Raw genomic sequence first — 13,330 nt, forward strand, 5'->3', positions numbered from 1 at the left:
TGGTTTTGGTCCGATTAATCGTCAAGACATTTATAATCTTTGATACTTATATATATATATATATCCCACATAGCACGTAATATTACAAAAATATTGCAGTAATATTGCAATATAGTAGAAATATTACGTATTACAATGAAATATTTCAGAAATATTACTGATGTATTATACGTTTTTAAATAATATTGAAATATTACAGTAATATTGCTGCAATATATTGTTGAAATATAATACTTTAAGTAGCAAAATAATGTCAAATGACATTTTAATGACATCTTATTGACGTCATTAAGACGTTATTAAGGTATCACACAATCATACGTACGTATTGCACAGATAATATATACCAGTTAAAGAATTTTGGACTGAAAGAAAGAAAAATCTGAATCAAAAAATGTGATGGAATCAAAAGACTGACTTGTACTTTCGGGGAATAAAAGTGATTAACACAAATTTTATAAGTGGTATTTAATTTTATAACTTGTTATTTGTTTTGTAATAATAAAAGGTAATTATATATACAATTAATTTTTAATTAAGAGCCAGTAAGTAAATTGATAATAAAATAAATGGATAAAATTTAAAATTCATATTTCTTATATAATCAATATTAAACTTTTCAAATTACGAGTTTGTCACACGGATAAACAGAACGTTTCTGTGTGCGTAAGTGGAGGGAAGAACGCTAATGTGTGTGGCTATGCGCTTGGTCGCAGCACCGACCCCCACCATTCCCGGTCTTCTCTCGCTGTCTCTTGCAGGAGTCGGTTGGCGAGCTCGATCGTGTTCGGACGTGTTTTGTCCGGAAGCAAATTTTTTTCAAAGTATTGCGACTGTTACTGTCTGCATTGTTTAACTATCAGTACCTTGTATCGGCGTCTTTCGAGGCCTACAACCTTTGTAATTACGCCGCTTGCGGCTTATAAGACTAGTGGTTCGCCCTGGCCGTTTTTAGAGCAGCACTACTGCTTGAAGGCCATTATTACATAGGAAGAAGAAGCTGTCTCTTGCATGGCTCCGTGGGACCACGCAATCACGTAGTACGACACCGCACAGAAACAATCGTTTTAATTTCAGGTAATTTTTCTTTATTTAATAAATATTGTTCACACAAATATTTTTAAAAGTATTTTCGTATAATTATTACTAATATGTACATTGTACATATATATTTGGCGATTTGTCGTTAAATCCAAAAATAGAGATTACGTGGCATGGTCTGTAAAAACCAAAAACCACGTTTATATCATAAAAATCATTTCAATGACCATCTTAAAATACATATATTTGCCTTTGTAACCTTATTGAACGAGTCTCTAATGAAATTATTTATTAACGGCTTTATTCTCAAATCTTGATGCTAACTTAACCTCAAAATTTTTAACAGTTTAATCCAACTGGAGCCCTCAGTTGCAGATACGTGATAGAAATATGCCGATCCCAAATCTTCTAAAAAGCAGTTTAATCATTAATTAAGTGATTTAACCATGATTATTTAACCATTTACGTGATTTTATAATAATTATTGTTCTTATACTATATATTACAGTATTGCTTTCCATCAGTGGATGTTCATGCAATCCAGAGCAGCACCAAGTAGTTTCATAGAAGAGCAAAAGATTTATTTATTAGATACGTAAGTAAGAAAAAGTTAAATTTGATATAAACCATGCTTTCCAATATTAAAATCGTCAATACTGAAAATCCAAAGTATACGTGTAACATTAACTACAGATTTTCAGTATACATAGATAGTGAATATCGGAATACAGATTCATACTTAACCTACTTTTATGTTTAAAATATATAATTAGATGTAAATAATAATTACTGTTTTTGTATTATGTTGCAGTGTTACGTTGCTTTCCATCAGTAGAAGTTCACGCAGAGCAGCACCAAGCAGTTTGATTTCTATCAAACTCTTCTGAGCGACAGCTTTATTTATTAGATACATAAGTAAGAAAAATTTAAACTTGGTATAAACTGCGTTCCAATATTTTAATATCCAGTACTGAAAATCTAAAGTGTATGTATAACATTAACCATAGATTTTCAGTATAGACAGTGAATATTGGAACACGTCATACTTAACCCCGTACTCTTATGTTTGAATATGTAATTATGTATGAAATAAACAGGGTGATTTATTTCGTGTGCCAATCATCTCCGCTCTAATTATCTCAGAAAGTATTGATTTATTGGAAAAATGTTTCGGATAAAAGTTGGAGGGTTCAAGGAGGACCAATAGACAATTTTATTAGATTTTGAGTCCGGGACCTGTGTTAAGCCTAATAGGATCCAAGTCAAATTATTTAAATATAAATCCCTTTTTTATTGTATCATCTTTTTCTACTAATTAATATGAACAACTTTTGTCTGAAACATTTTTTTATTTGCCTTATACTTTTTGAGATATTCAAGGAAAACTTGGTTTCAAGAATATACTGTTGCAATAGTATTCTAATTTCTTTAAATAATTGTGTACACATGAAAGCTTCAAGGAAATGTATACACAAATATTTAAAGAAATTGGGGTATTATTGCAATAGCATATTCTTGAGACCATATTAAGTCAAAAAGTCTTGTATCATTTTTCCCTCCGACAAGCATTTATCAAGATATCATAAGCTAAATATTAAAAAAATTACCAAATTTTTCTTGAATATCTCAAAAAGTATAAGGCAAATAAAAAATGTTTCAGACAAAAGTTGTTTATATTAATTAGTAGAAAAAGATGATGTAATAAAAAATGGGAGTTTTTATTTAAAAAATTTGACTTGGACCCTACTGGGCTCAACATGGGTTCCAGACTCAAAATCTAAGATCATCCATTATTCCTCTATGAACCCTCCAACTTTTATCTGAAACATTTTTCCAATAAACCAATACTTTAGGAGATAATTGGCACACAAAATAAAACTCACCTTGTATAATCAGATATAAATAATAATTACAGTTATTGTATTATGTTATAGTGTTACGTCACTCTTTATCAGTGGAAATTCATACAGTGCAGAGCAGAGCAATGCAGAGCATGGAGCAGTTTTGAAGAAGAAAGAGATAGAAAGATAATATCAATATTATTTTCTTAATATTATATGTAATACTATTATTAAAAATAACAATTTGATAAAATTTAATAAAATTCATTAAAATGGTTTAATTTTTAGCAATATTAAATAAATATTGTCTAATATTACACAAATAATATTATTGCGTTAACAATATCAATATTATTTTAATATTGTATGTAACAATACTATTAAAAATAATTTAATAAAATTTAATAAAAATTATTAAAATGGTTTAATTCCTAGCAATATTGTATAAATATCACGCAAATATTACAGTAATATTACCGTAATATTACTGATATATATTACAGTAATATTACTGATATTCATTTGCGCGGACATTTTAATATTACCGAGATATCTCAGTAATATTACTGTAATATTTCTGTTATATTTTATTGTAATATTGCAATGGAAAAATAATATTGCTGCAATATTACTGAAATATTATGTGCTATGTGGGATATATATAAATACTGACCTTAGTCTACTTTATTACTGTTACTTATTTATATTCAAATTTATTTCTATTGCAATAAATTTTGTTCCTTCTGCTCATTATTTTCTTTTTCCTTGTAGATATTTAGCTTTTCTTCATGCATGTATGTTGCTCTCATGTTTTGTTCTTGCGATCTATACTATTTTTCCGATATTTATATATTATCTATATTTTTTTCTGTTGTTATGTAACGCTATTTATCACTTGTATATACAATTGTCTCATTTCTTTTTCTCTTGTTTTTTTGTTTCTCGCCCAGGTAGCAAGGTGACGTTAACGTATCTTAAAAATAAATTTTCACATTTGGACTTTGCGTCGCAATATCTCCGCTCGTAGGGCACGTAGCGGAAAATATTATAGGAGATACCCCCCCCCAAAGTCGACCCCAAGCTATCGATCAAGCCTACTTAGAACTTGATCCGTTCACTCGTTATCGAGATCTCAACATCTTGGGTACTCGCAACCCGTCGCGTCGCGTAAAAGAGTCACGGTCGGTCTCGCTCCGCGTGTACTTGGCACGAGACACTACCGTGTCTCTTGATATGACGTCAATAATTCGTCATTTTTTGGGTACGACGTCATTTTACCAACTTAAGACGTATAAATGTCGTGACTTTTTTGACGAAATAATAACTAATCGTAGAATGACCTCATTATAACGTACCATTGACGTCATTTGTATAACCATAAAAACACTTCGACAATTTAACCAAACTATAACGTCCAAGTAACGTTAGATTAGTGCCCATTTAATGACGTTAGTTATTTATCCATTGTACGACGTATCTGAGACGTCAGAATTTCGACCAATAAAAGACGTTAGTTAAATCGCTTTAATACGACGTTCCTGGTTTGTCAGATTATAGACCAATAAATGATGTTAGTTAACTGACGTTAATATGACGTACCTGAGACGTCAGACTTTAGACTAATAAGGGCCGGTTGCTCCAACCTGTTGGCAAACTAACTAATAGTTAAATCATATATATGTCTTCGTTTTTCCTTCCAATTAAACAAAGATAGACATATGATTTAACTATTAGTTAGTTTACCAATAGGTTGGAACAACCGGCTCTAAAAGATGTTAGTTAACTGACGTTAATACGACGTACCTGAGACGTCAGACTTTAGACTAATAAAAAATGTTAGTTAACTGACTTTAACACGACGTACCTGAGACGTCAGACTTTAGACTAATAAAAGACGTTAGTTGACTGACTTTAACACGACGTATCTGGTTCGTCAGTTTGTAGACCAGTACCCAACCCAAGGAGCAAAGTGACGTCAGAAGACGACATCGACATAATGACGTCTATTTTTAGTCATTTTTGGTCTATGACGTCGGCGACTAATAATAATGGACGTTTATAAGACAATGATAACTATTTCATGCAGTGTTATAGCTATCAAGAAGATATCATTACAAGATTTTTGAACACTTTAAAGATGTTCTTGTTATAGACAAGTACAGTTACTAAGGAAGCATCAGGGTCAGAAGATCGTCACTGTTCACTGGATCATCGAAGTCAAGCAACACGGGCGCGGTACTGTACTAGGATGGGTGACCGCCTTGAGAGAGCGGGGCTATATGCACATGATACGTAAAGAAACAGTTAAAAAGCGTTTTTTTTTCATAGATAAAGAAGAAAAACGTTTTTTTATAAACGTTTATCAAGTGGACATTTTAACATTTTAATTTCATAAAAAATAATGTAGATTAAAAAGTTGTCGTCTATTTGACGACATTTTATGGTCAGTCTTGTGACTGCCATTCCAAGATAACGTCCAAATGTTCAAAATCTGACGTACTTTTATTTCGTCCCGGCGACGTCATTAATTACGTATTAGTGACGTCAATATATGACGTCACGGAGATGAGACAAAAGTATGTCATTTTTACGGCACTTTGACGTCATTTCATAACGTCGCAATCGTCAGAACATGACCAAAAAATGACGTTAAATAGACGTCACCTTGCTACCTGGGCGTTTTCTCATGTTTATATATCTCACAATGTTCTCCTATCTTTTTTTATTCAATTTGGTTTTCAAATTTTTATATATATTAGAAGAGGATATATATATATATATATATGTATATATATATATGTATATATATATATGTATATATATATATAAGAATCTCATTTTTTAAATAATTTAAACTAAATTAAATTATTAAATTTATTGCGATTAAAATTATTAATTTAATTTAATTTAAATTATTTAAAAAATAAAATGCTTATATATAAGTATCAAAGATTATAAACGTCTTGACGATTAATCGGACCAAAACCAATGGTCGAATCGTCACGATAATAAATTATTGCCAGTTAGGCCGATTCATACGTCTTAGTTTTATTATCGTACTGGCGAACTACAATTGCATTGTTTTTTATTATTTTATAATTTTTTATTATTTTATTATTTTATTATTTGTTTTAATTTAGGTTTAATTTCAGTTAATTCGAAAATTATATTGCGATCAATGCATACATGCTGTTATGTACTGCTGTTATAATTATAATTTTTTGATATATGTAATTTGCTTAATTTAACACACTGACACACAATGAGAATAGTCTAAAAATGGCAGGCCAAAACGTTTGTTAAGTTTTTACCTAATTAAAGATTACGACTTTGATAAAGAATAGCGCTATGTAGTTAGTGGATGGTTTTTAAGGAACACCCTGTATATTAAATGTTATCAAATTAAACTGATATACTTTGTACATGTTTACTTTCTATTTTAGAACACTTGAGAACATTTGTTTAACGATGAAAACAAAATTACTACTTTTGTCCAGCTAGATTGCCGTTTTGGCCCACTGTGCGGCAGTGAGAAGGAGAAAGAGTGTGTGTGTATGTGTTGCTTAGATTTTTTTCATCAATTTATTACAAATTTTTATTTATCAAATTTCTAAGAAAATAAAAAATCGATTTAAAGAATTGCAATAACATAAATAGCGAAAAACAGAATTCAAATATATTGTGTTGTGCATGTTTTGTGTGCACACGGGCATGTATTCAAGAATTTTATTATAGATCATGAATAATGTGAGCAGATATCAGAGCTTCCTAAAGCCCGTATCAGACTACGGATTAGGATTGAGATTTTGAATTAAAATTTGACCAATCAGAGCAAAGTTCGTTAAACTTGAGATCAGTTTTCTCTATTCTGATTGATTAAATTTCAATTTTTAGTATGTATACTAATACATTCTTTTAGTTAGCTTTACCTCCTTCAGCTAATTAGACAATGTTCTCCTCGCGATGCTATACGTTTTGTTTAAATCTTCTAAGCTTGAATAATTGCGGTCAAATACAACTAATAATAATACAAGCAACGAATTACTGTCTTGTCAAAAAGAACGTATTCTCTGAGCATAATGTAAAGTTATTATGTTTTTGTAAGAAATTACTGGTAACCTGTATTGCAATGTTATCAGTACAGTTACCCTCTTTCTATCCCCAGAGATTAATTATTGGACGTAGATCGCAGTTGTCATAATAATTGAAAGCGAAGGAGAATTGGGATATGATCGGGAGTCAGAATTGGGTTCTCATCTTACAATTAGATGGTAGGCAGGCAGTGATCGGCAAAAAAAAATTTTATTATTTATTTTTAAAATATTAAAGTAATCATTAATAAGCAAAAATACAATATTAAGTGCCAAAAAAGAAAAAAAAGTTTTAATTTATTTTTATTTATCAAGCAATATGTAAATAATTTCAAAAAAAGATTATTTTTACAAAAATTAATAATAATTTAACATTATTTCTTAACTTTTGGAAAATGTAATAATGAATCGAGAATTATAACTAATTTTTCAAAAAATAAATAATTTTATAATTTCTAATTTTCTAAAAAATAATAATGGAAAAAAAATAATTTTTAATTTTCCAAAAAATTAGTAATTAAATATTTTCTAATTTTTTTTTAATTAACAATTAAATAAAAATAATTTCCGTTTCTCATCCTTGACTCTGAAACAAGTCCTCTTGGCAAAGATAAGCATGAACATGAGATGACTGTCAATATCAGAGATATTGGGCGACGAAGGGGACACCATAGAGTTCTTGATTACACTTATTTCACATTATTCACATTAAGGGGATGCTGGAGCCGCAGGCGAACTCGATCAGCGTCGATAAAGAAGTGCTCACCGACTATATCTGTCCTTGTATAGACAAGGATATAGACAAGGATAGCACCTAACCTTGCATCTTTCACTGGTCTAAGTAATATCTTTTTTTTTAGGCTTCAAATCTTACTTCTAATTGCACGATATTATTCCTGACAGTTTTTTGTAGAGGGCTGCATCACTATTTTCTATAGAAAAACTGCAGATTTTTGTATAAAGCAAATATTGTCGTCAGGTGAAGACAATATTTATAAAAATAAAATTTTTTTTTAGTTTATCAGAAAAAATCATGTACAGCCCTCTACATTTTTGTGCGTACTTTAATCGTGTAAAAGGATTTTCCATTCTGTTCAGCCAATTCAAAGATATTGCTTAGACCGATTATGCCTTGTCGCTGTCACTCCAGGATCCCCTTAAGGGGATCCTAAAGCCGTCTGTAATACCTACACTCGTACTTTAACAATATTTGCTTCGTATAAAAATTCTACAACTTGATGTTACAAAATGAGGGTGCAGGTCCATTCAGTAGACATCAAGGAATATCATACCGTTTGTAGAATTAGGCTGAGACTCCAAACAAAAAAGTTAAACGAAAAGTACGATTACGTGAACGTAAAGGTCTTTCTAAATCGTACTTTTCGTTTAACTTTTTTGTTTGGAGTCTCAGCCTAATTCTACAAACGGTATGATATTCCTTGATGTCTACTGAATGGACCTGCACCCTCATTTTGTAACATCAAGTTGTAGAATTTTTATACGAAGCAAATATTGTTAAAGTACGAGTGTAGGTATTACAGACGGCTTTAGGATCCCCTTAATGATAAAACAGAAAATTGTTCTAAGGATGCCAATATTCGTTAGACAACTAAAAAAATAATTGTGCACAAAAAATTGCAACAAATAAAAAATTTAAATGCGGATTTGAATGCGAATTTTCAGTACAAAAAAATTGTTTAGTATATATATAGTTAACTTTATCGTTTCCTTTCTTCTACAACTGATGTATTCTTAAAAACGGATGCTTTACAAATTAATAAATGCTAATTTTCTAAAGAATTAGTAATATATTTTCTAACAATTACTAATTGCTCAAGGAACAAATAATATACTTTTTAAAAACTACTAATTTTTCAAAAAATGAGAAATATTTTTTTCCGAATAAGTAATTTAAAAAAAATCGACAGTATTTTAATATAATTGCCAATTTTTAAATTATAAGCAATATAATTTTGATTATTTATTAATTTCTCAGACAGAGTATTATATTTCTAATTAATTGATAATTATTTTAAATTTAGAGCTTAGTGTTTTATTAATTACCAATTTTTTGTAAATTAAAATTAAAAACATTCAAACTTTTTATTTTTGATTAATTGAAAATAACCGCCGATATCATTTCTAAAAACATAATTTTTGCCGATTACTGGATGTCACGAGCCGGGCTCGGCGTCAGATGAGCCAAATTCGTACATTTTCTTTTTGTATGTGGTGAAAAAACGTTTGAGTCCGGCTTGTGAATCAAGCTCGCCGAGCCAGGCTTGCGAGCAAACTCGTACGTGTATAGACCCCCTAAATGTATATAAAATATGTAATACTTTGATGCATTATACTTATTAATTAAATGTCATGTAGGGGAGACCGGGGCTAAACAGTCCGTTTTTTTTCGGTGCCGATTTTTAACAACAAAATAAATAATTGTAGTTAAATGTGGTATACCACTGTAAAGAGTGAACCTTTAGCTACAAAATTTATATAGGAAATTTTTGTTTATGTCGCTTTGTTTAACCGGTATAGAGCAAAAACGACAACGGTGGAAAAATTGAAATCTCAAAAATGCCGGGGTATAACAGTCTGCACTGCATTTTCGATACATATACGTACATCTAATCCTAAAAAATAATAGGATACATTTTAATAATTGTTTTTTAAGAGAAAAATATAAAAATTTATTTAAAATTTTTATGCGAAACATTATTAAAAAATAGTTATGAGGATTCCTCTTTCCGCAGAAGTCACTCGCCCGACTTGTTTCACTCCTCGACGTCCGATGACTCTATTCGGTGTCTGAACGGTTGTAATTCCCGTCTCATCCATATTCCATATGCAGTGAGCCTGGAAATGCCCGGAAATGCCTTGGAAATGCACCCGAACTGCTTACTGACGGATTAACCCCAAACACAAGTTTCAGGTTTGATCGCCCACGAAATATTAGACATCAACGATAATGAAAAAACTACACTGGATTCGTGTTCAGCATGCATTACTCTTTATAATCACGTACCTCGAGATTTGGAGAGCAAATATTATTGCAGATATTACAAAATTTCCACGCGCAGAAAATGTAACTTTCACCTTCCGAAAACACGTTTGCCCTCGTAAAAATCATAACACGGCAGGTAACCTGCCGAAACTCCGTTGGTCACATGGGTACTATAAGCAGCGTTTACAATGTTAATAGCGAGTTCGCACAATATACAGGTTCCGAGATATTTGATTAGACGTATTTACCCCGTAGACGTTTTAGCCCCGGTCTCCCCTACTTATGTACTTATGTAAACTTTTTCAATAATTATTTTGAAGAAAATTACCAAGAGATAGTAGGAATGCATGATATATTACAAGATGTGCCACAAACATCATTAGAAGGTATATTTTATTATAGTAATATTATAATTTGAGTTAGTACATTACATTTAATTAATAAGTATAATGCATTAAAGGATTAAAGTATTACATATTTTGTACCAGTGATCGGCAAAAATTCTGTTTTTAGTAATGATATCGGCGGTTATTTTTAATTAATCAAAAATAAAAAATTTGAATGTTTTTAATTTTAATTAACAAAAAATTGGTAATTAATAAAATACTATAAAGCTCTAAATTTAAAATAATTATTAATTGAATGAAAATATAATACTCTGTCTGAAAAATTAATAAATAATCAGAAATATATTGCTCATAATTTAAAAATTAGCAATTATATAAAATAAATTGTCAATTTTAAAAAAAGTTACTCATTTAGAAAAAAAAATATTTTCAATTTTTTGAAAAATTAGTAGTTTTTAAAAAGTAAATTATTTGAACAATTAGTAGATAATTATTAGAAAATATATTACTAATTTTTTAGAAAATTAGCATTTATTAATTTGTAAAGTATCCGTTTTTAGGAGTATATTAGTTGGTGGCGGACGAATCAGTGCGTTTCCCGCTGCCCCCCCATCGTCAGGTATAACGTGCCGAGAGGGACAGCCGGGGTTTTTAGTGGATTGGAGTCCCACATAACCGCCCTCCTCGCCCCGGGGGAGGGGGTATCCGTGCGGATTTTCCCCCTGTCAAAAAAAAAAAGGAGTATATTAGTTGCAGTAGAAAAGAAACGATGACGTTAACTATACTGAATAATTTTTTCATACTGAAAATTCGTGTTTTTTGGGAAAATTTGCAATTACTAGATAAACTATAAACGTGCTTCGCACGCTCCACTCAACCCCTCTCCCCCAACATAACAATTATAATTTAATCATAATAATAATTATAAACAAATAATTGTGAATTTTAATTCTATGTGTCCATACTGTCCATATACGTATTTTTCTTATTTATTTAGATATTTCTTGATATAAATAATTTTTAACGTTTCTAACTTGACGTTTGTTACCTAGAAAAACTTAATAACTGAATCAAATGATCTTACTTTAGATAAAGCAACATATATAATTTTCGTTGATTAAACACATCTTTTCTTCAATCACACCAACTTTATTCAACATTTAAGTTTGAGAATTATTGTTTTTTTTCTTTCACAAAATTATATTTTCTAATATAAATGAAGTTTAATTGTTTATTATCGACTTTCTTTGAATGTTTTTTCTGTTTTTTTTATTGCTTCTTTTAAAAACCTTATATATACAAAAAAGATTAAAATATAAAGTTTTAAAAATTCGCAAATATTTGAGTCCGCCATATTGGAATTATTTTTTGGAATTTTTAAAATTTGTTACAATATGCAAAATCTACACCAACAATACCACATATATACAAAAAGGTCTAAAAAAATATTGATAATAAAGTACTTTTGAATCGGGGGATTACATTGGATTTTTTTATAAGGGATTACTATTTACATTAATAAGAGATTTGTAATTTCCCACGGAGATGACTGGGAAGTACAAGTAGCGCTAGTAAAGGCCCGGGCACATAAAAAACTTAAGCAGTAAGACGTTAGCAGTAAGTAAATCAGCCAATTATAGTCAAGAACTGAAGACATAACGTAAGCGGTGGCGAATCAGTATCGTTGATTTCCTTACTGCTTATGTCTTACTGCTTAAGTTTTTCTATGTGCCTGAGCCTTTATGCTACGCTTATTCTAAGCTATGCATTTCGTGTGCGATGGCTCTAATGCTAGCCACACACACTTTTCGTAAGACGTTAACAGGTTTTGACCAATCGCGTATATCCGTCCCCTTCGTCTTGCCCAGTATCTCTGATTGTAATATTGTCAGTTACCTCATGTTCATGCTTGTTTTTGCCAAGACAATTTGTTTCAGAGTCAAGGATAAAAAATTATTTTTATTTAATTACTAATTTTTTGGAAAATTAAAAAATATTTTTTTTCCATTATTATTTTTTAGAAAATTAGAAATTATTTTTATTCAATTATTTATTTTTGAAAAATTAGTTATAATTCTCGATTTATTATTAAATTTTCTAAGAATTAGAAAATAATGTTACACATTAATAATTTTTGTAGAAATAATCTTTTTTTGAAATTATTTACAAATTGTTAGGTAAATAAAAATAAGTTGAAAAACAATTTTTTTTTTTTGGCACTTAATATTGTATTTTGGCTTATTAATGATTGCTTTGACATTTAAAAAATAAATAATGAAAATTTTTTTTTGCCGATCACTGTTTTGTATACATTTAACGATATAACCTATTATTCTGTTATATGCGTGCTAACCCGAATTTATCTAAATTATAATTATAATATATTTCTTTATTTTCTTATATTAATATTTTTACATACCATTTTGTAACTTTCTGTGCGTTTCCACTGCGTTATAAATAATATTTTTATATGTATATTTATATTTATACATTCTCAGCGATGTTAATACACTGGAGGCAGTTATTTTACTGATAACGTTTTGCTTGAGATACAGCGTACTTTTAGTTCGCTGAAAATCATGGCGACTGCTGAGTGAACGTGTTGAGTCTTTGAGTGCGCTTAGAATCGTTCGGCAGAGAATCATAAAACAGTTGAAAACTGTTGCGTTTTGCTGAACGCAGCCAATGTTTTCGAAAAAATTTTTAAAAATGTTTGAAAAACATTTTCAAAGATATATAAAAAAAAAGAACGTTAAAAATAATGAGTTCAAATATAAATGATAATTTGATCATGACAAAGAAACTAAAAACAACACATAGGTCTCAGTTACCTTACTCTTCAAGATAATCTCCTTTTTTTGCAATGCAACTATGTCAATGGTCCTGTAACTTTCTTATTCCGCGTAAAAGAAAATCTTTTAGCTGCACGCGCACCCACTCTCGAACAGTTACGATGACTTCCTTACTGTAGGTAAACTACACTGAGAAAAATCTCTCCTAAAAACT

At 30.0% G+C, this 13,330-nt stretch overlaps 2 long non-coding RNA genes across 2 annotated transcripts; one reads left to right on the forward strand and one right to left on the reverse strand.

Annotated features, from left to right (window-relative positions):
* Nucleotides 1–739: 739 nt before the first annotated feature.
* On the forward strand, nucleotides 740–4,444 carry LOC139786536 (uncharacterized). The gene is made up of 4 exons (XR_011722334.1): nucleotides 740–1,077; nucleotides 1,550–1,636; nucleotides 1,853–1,956; nucleotides 2,976–4,444. It is a non-coding gene; the product is annotated as an uncharacterized lncRNA (long non-coding RNA).
* Nucleotides 4,445–10,790: 6,346 nt separating this feature from the next.
* Nucleotides 10,791–13,322, reverse strand: LOC139786533 (uncharacterized). The gene is made up of 2 exons (XR_011722329.1): nucleotides 12,744–13,322; nucleotides 10,791–11,046 (listed from the first exon to the last, which is right to left on the reverse strand). It is a non-coding gene; the product is annotated as an uncharacterized lncRNA (long non-coding RNA).
* Between the last annotated feature and the right edge of the window lie 8 nt (nucleotides 13,323–13,330).

Source organism: Temnothorax nylanderi, unplaced genomic scaffold (genome assembly GCF_030848795.1).
Source record: "Temnothorax nylanderi isolate EJ_2023f unplaced genomic scaffold, tnyl_v1.0 TNYL_tig1067_pilon, whole genome shotgun sequence".
NCBI lineage: Eukaryota > Metazoa > Arthropoda > Insecta > Hymenoptera > Formicidae > Temnothorax > Temnothorax nylanderi.